Source organism: Takifugu flavidus, chromosome 3 (genome assembly GCF_003711565.1).
Source record: "Takifugu flavidus isolate HTHZ2018 chromosome 3, ASM371156v2, whole genome shotgun sequence".
NCBI lineage: Eukaryota > Metazoa > Chordata > Actinopteri > Tetraodontiformes > Tetraodontidae > Takifugu > Takifugu flavidus.
Window position 1 is genome coordinate 11,458,232 of NC_079522.1, and position 6,035 is coordinate 11,464,266.

At 42.2% G+C, this 6,035-nt stretch overlaps 1 long non-coding RNA gene across 1 annotated transcript; it reads left to right on the top strand.

Annotated features, from left to right (window-relative positions):
- The first annotated feature begins 3,073 nt into the window (after positions 1–3,073).
- LOC130522932 (uncharacterized) lies at positions 3,074–4,804 on the top strand. The gene is made up of 2 exons (XR_008949739.1): positions 3,074–3,147; positions 4,150–4,804. It is a non-coding gene; the product is annotated as an uncharacterized LOC130522932 (long non-coding RNA).
- The last annotated feature ends 1,231 nt before the right edge of the window (positions 4,805–6,035 follow it).

Genomic DNA, 6,035 nt, shown 5'->3' on the forward strand with positions numbered 1-6,035 from the left:
GTCTCAAGGTTGGCATTTGTGCACACTCTTAAGGTTCCAGATTTTTTTAAAAAGCCAGGGAAGAAAAATTAATCGGGGTGATGTAGGAACATTTGGACAAGTGACATGTGTGCGTGCATGTGTGTGTCTGTGTGTGTATCAGTCAGAATGCAAATGACTGTGTGTTTGTGTGACTAAGTGGAGGCAGAGCTCAGCTGCTCGAGTTCCGGACCTGAGGGGACCGAGCAAGGGATGAAAGGGACAGATAAAAAAGATGGGATGAGGAAAGGTGGAGGAGGGAGACGGATCAGTGCACAGAGAGCAACCTTGTTCCTCTGACGTGCATAAGACTAAATAAGTTTACAGGCAGATTTAAATCGGACTACATTTGTCATTTGATTAGGGGGCATAATTTATGCAACCAGACTTCTGTCTTCAAAGGACTTGACAGTAACCAGATTGTGGGTGGAGCCAAACCAGCTTCCCCCGCTAGGTGGCGACTTGTACTATTTTACCTTGTTGTTCTTGAGCCACAACAATCTTTATAGAAGTTAGCCAGCAAGGTAGCAGCGACAGCTAAATCAACAGCAGTGTTGGACACAGCTCCCATGTATTCACTTTGAAATATGTCAGATTTATAAGTATTGCAGCAGTCTCCACGTCCTTCCAGTAATGCATGGCCACATTTGGTCAGTACCGGTTGCTGTTTGTAAAGCTTCTGCTTCCAGGTCTCCAAAATATAAGCTAAATGTAGCGCATGTGCAGAACAAATAGCCCAACTGGCCGTACACGCGCTCTCGTAAGTCCACTCGCAGCCAAGTTATCTGGAGGTGAGTCCGGTTACATCCAGACTACTCTGGGCATCCTCATTCATTTACGTTACCAATCTACCACAAGAATTTTGTTAGAATTTTGTTTCCTTGTTTGCATGCAAACACACCGGATGTTTCTGTGCCTTTGACCTGGAAAACACATGAAGGCATTTGTGGAATTTTAGGAGCCAAGACTAACATCGGACCTCACTTCGTTGGGTGGTTTTCTCATGGAATCTTTTAATCTTTTCTGTCCACCGACCCCACCCGGAGTAGCATCCTGGAAATGTGCGGTAGAAATGTTGAAGCTCATAAACTATGTTTTAATGCTTTAAAAAGTGCAAATGGTGGAGACGTAGATGAAAACCTCAATTCAAATGTTTCTCCACTTTGGCTTCAGCTACATTTGCTTTGATCTTCCGCCTTTCTGCTAACGTCTGCTGAACGTTATGATCCACATTACCTAGAAACCGAACTACAAGTTCCACCAACTTGTCATTCACCAAAGTCGTTTTCTTTAATTGATATTAAAAATTAAATACCGGTTAATTGAGACCTCCTTTGTTCATCCATAATAAGGATGAAATTTTAATAAAACAGAGGTGTGGGGCGAGGCAGAACAGGAGGAGCCCTGTTTTCATCTGTCACCCGCCCCTCTCTTCCACCTCTCCACTGTTTTATCCTCTGTTCCCGTCACATCTATTATTCACCCCATTTGGCAGCCAAGTTCACACCTAAATGAACCCCCCCTTCTCATTTCATCCACAACAGTTCATGGAATCGTTCCTCTCTTCCATCCAATCCCTTGTGCTTGTTGGACATCTGAAAATAGAAGCCGATCAAACAAATGAATTTGCAGACTTTCTAACGACAGTGTTTGTATTAAAATCGTAATAAAAAACTTCACAATTTCCGATTATCTTCAAAGAAAATCTAAACACCATTGCAGTGAAAACATGCTGATCATCAGATATCAAGGTTGACGGTGTTTTAGGCACTTGGTTACCTAGACAGCAGAATCCCATGAAGCAACACTTTTTGATGCTACCCTATAGGACTGAACTGCGATGTTATCCCTGACAAACCTGCTGGCACGTCAAAGTGTCACATTCTCCACTAACACCAGGTTTTCCCACATGTGCCGACTCCAGATGGCCTCAAAGAGACAATGGGCGATGCCAACATCACATGCAGCAAAAGTGTTGCCCCACTCCCGAGACCCTTCAGACCGGGTTTCATGTGAAGATCAAAGGCAAAAACGAACAGGAAAGTGGCCGTATCAAAGGCTACAATAAGAGGAGGAACGGGGGGATGGCGGCATCAAAGAGTGACGGCACGTGCCACCTATTCAACCTGTTTCAGAGGTTTTATTGTGGAATAAATGTGATCGTTTTGTTTAGTTTGGAAGTTGGAAGACTTTTTTCGGCTCTTTGTTAGCGACATCTCTAAACATGAACTTCAACTAACAACAACAGAAGACCCGACCCATCGGCTCGGCAACGATAAGCTGCTGTGATGACAGCCATGAAGGTTGGGAGGTCTCCACTGATACCTTTCTGGTGCACCCTAGCTCTGCCTCCAAATCCTTCACCCTCGAGATGATGCAGTATTAGAAGGATCAGGATCAAAGCTTGAGCTTTTAGAGTCGTATGTTACGCTGAAGTCACTGGTGGGAATTACCAAATTTACACTTGTTACAGTAATTTGGGTGAAGGTGCGAGGTCATAGAAACAAAAGGCTATAGCAGCTCTAACGTCTTGTCAGGTAGCACTTAGCTAATAAACACCTGCCTCACCTAAATCAAAAGCAAGATTTTTACAGGAATAATTTTGCAATCATAAATATCTATTTAAAATGTTGAGATCCTGAGTAAGATTAGCATGATTTTGTTTTTTAACATCTGCACGTAAAGCCCCATCAGCTCCCATCAGTATTCAAGTTGTTTCCCCTCACAGGACTTCTGAGAAAAGGCATTTGTGGGGGTGTTGTGACCTCACCGAGCTGCTAAAGAAGAGAGAACGTTAAATGACAATTATAATTATTTCACCCTCGGTCCACTCACTCGGTCACTCCATCATCCCTCCCAACTTCCCTGCTTTCCATCACTTCTTCTAATTTTTCTCAATTACTCTCTCCTTATGCTCTGTGTGTGCAAGTGTGTGTGTGTGTGTGTGTGTGAGAGAGAGAGAGAGAGAGGGGAGAGAGACCTCCCTGAACTCTGTGGTCATTTATGGAGATTAGCTAAAGTTGGCCTCTTGCGTGACTCATTGGCATGCATTACGCGGAGAACAACAATGCGCTCGCGCATGTCCACAGGATGACCGTCTTAAATCAGAAAAATAGGCACAAATTAAAGGTAAAAGCGCTCTTGATTTTCTTCTTTTCTGTTTGACGAAAAGCCACATTCAGAGTCCCATCCCTCCTTTCTAATGGATTTTTGATTTTTACAGCGCATGCAACACCATCAGCTCATCTTTCTTTCTTTTTTATTAATGACACATTTTATCTTTTCTTTTCCCTCGCTGTTGTTTTTTTTAAACTAAATTGAAGAGGTCTTAAAAGGGCACGCTGTGCACGTTGGTTTTCCATAAAAGTATATGTGAATTTGTTTAGAGTAAAATTACACACAAATAAAGACCCGAAATCCATTTTTTTAAAACATTAGAAGTCGACATTAACAAAAACAAGCTGATAAATTTTGCTTTTGCTTCCTTTTTAGTGGAAGGTTTTATTATTGGATGTCTTATAAAGTTAACAGTCAGTAACAGTCAGAAAGTCAGAAAAGTTCATTTGGTTCAGGAGAAACTGAGTATTAGTTAGCATTAGTTAGCAATCTTACATGAAGAAGGTGTGATATCATCTCTATGAGCCTCACAGTTAATGCTAGCAGCTGCAGCAGGCGGTTTTCTAGGTTAGCTAATGAAGCTAATTGGCTAATTGGTGAGATTTAATCTTTTTCAGCTCCTCATTTGTTTGGGAGAAATGATGTGTCCTGAAGCTGTTGTCATTTTTTGCCAAATTGCATGATTTTGTTGGACCCAAACTCTGGGATGAAGGTCTGCAAACATAAATAATAACACCTGAACGTAGAAAACCCAGCGTAACGATTTATCTCGGTATGTTTTGTTTACCATTTTGTTTACCCAGAGGTTTCGAGTGCTCCCACCTGTTCCACTCTTAATGTGCTGCACCTCTCTTGGCCTTGGCTGAAGAGTTTGTCTCCGTGCAGCACTATATAATTCACCCTCCCCATCTGCTTCAGTTGTACCAGCATCTTTTGGTCCTCACGCCTTTTCCCATTTTCCTTTTCCCTCTCTTCATTGTTGCTGTCCTTCACTCCGGTTCTTTTCACCCCCAGGTGCACCTCCCTCATTCCGTCACGGGCGACATTTGACAGGCATCGAGGTGCAACGGCACAAATTAAATCAAGGGGAGATCCATCCCAGCCCAGCTGCCTGCTTCCTCGCCAAGCCAGAAAATGCCCCATACTGCTACTGTGCCATGGAAGGACTTCCAGGCACAGAAAGGCAGAGCGGCCGACGTAAAATCCCTCTCAATGACCAGATGCTCGCCTCTTCCTGACATATGCCTTTGAGTTGCAGAGGGGTGGGTGGGAATCAAAGTGAGTGTGGAAGGTGGGGAAAGGAGGGTTTTGTCTAGGAGAGGCAGGCCAACATGGAAAAAGAGCAATCTTGGTTTTCCTAAAATTATTTGGTGAAAGTCCAATTTTGCCAAGAGAAAACCCTCGACGTGCCCACAAGATCAGGTCAGACTGAGGGAGAAAAAGGCCTGGGAAATAATAATTGAACTTAAAATACAATGTGGATTGGATCTAGATAAAAATGACACTGAATGTAGGTTATGGTTGATTACAGATATTCACGTTCTCTGGGGTTCACACCTGACATCGTGTCTGATCTAAGGTGGTAAAGTTGCAGAACTGGGTTGACCGCTCCATCCATTGCGTTTATTTCCATGATACATGATTATAATAAACATTATCATAAACTCTGTTTGGGAATGAATGTCAGGAATATTTTGTCACACTGGAGTTGCATAATTGACCAAAAGAGACACATTCATGGCTGGACATGATGCAAGAGAGAAGATTTCCTATGTTCTAATGTTCTGAACAGTGCCCTACTAGGGTGGTTCTCTAGTCCTTCAGGTCCTGGTGGGTCACATCGGACACTCATACACTGATACTAACACTGATACATTAAGATGAAAGAAAACCATGAGAACCAAACCCGGAAATCATGACTCAACATACTACTAGTGAGCCACTGGCTTTTAGATTGTAAATGAATGGCAAAAAGCATCCAAACTCAATTGATTGCTCCTATTGAAGGGTTAGGTAAGGGTTAGTTTTGATAAGCTGCCAATTCTATGTGTGGAGCACATTCAATCCTCCCAATATTTTAGAACATTCAGTCAATCTCACAGCATCAAATCTACACAGTAGCTACTAATCAATGGCGACTAAAAATAATTCACATATGCAATTTTCTTTGTTCTGATAAAAAGTTCTGATCCCAAGTAAAAGTTGTACACAAATATATATTTGGTTTGGTTTTTTGTTGACATTGGAAGTGGAAGTCATCCATATTGAGATAAGGCCAGGTGCCGCAAAAAGGGGAATTATATTTTAGTTTGTATTTTTTAATTGCTTGTTGACACATAATCACAAAGCTTAGCTTTCCTTTTGTCAAGATGATCTCGTCCATCTTGTGTTATCATAAGATTTTATTTGCATCTCTCTCATATACACGCACAAACACACTACAAGTTGCTTACATAAACCCTCTCCAAAGACAGCACTGTTACAAGGTGAAATATTTTCATTAAAGCAAGCAAACAACCCCCCCCCCCCACACACACACACACACAGGGACCATAAGCAGCAATTCTAAGTCTCATTAATATGCAGAAGAATTTAATTAAAGGCTATTGATAAGGGTTGTCTGTCTTAAGGACATGTTTGTTTGTGAATATGGAGAAGTGCGTCTGTGGATCTTGAGGACACGCTCGTTATACAGTCATTATACTGCGATGTTCCTGATTCATCAAGTGAGTAGAAAGGGAACACAGACACAACTGCACACACACGCACACGTGCACGTGCACACGCACACTCTGCAGCTGCTGTGGTGGAGGATATGAACAGTGTGTGTTGACAGATTAGATGGGAGTTTTTAATCATCTTCATTAGGTCTAATTGTTATTTGTTGAATGTGTGGCATT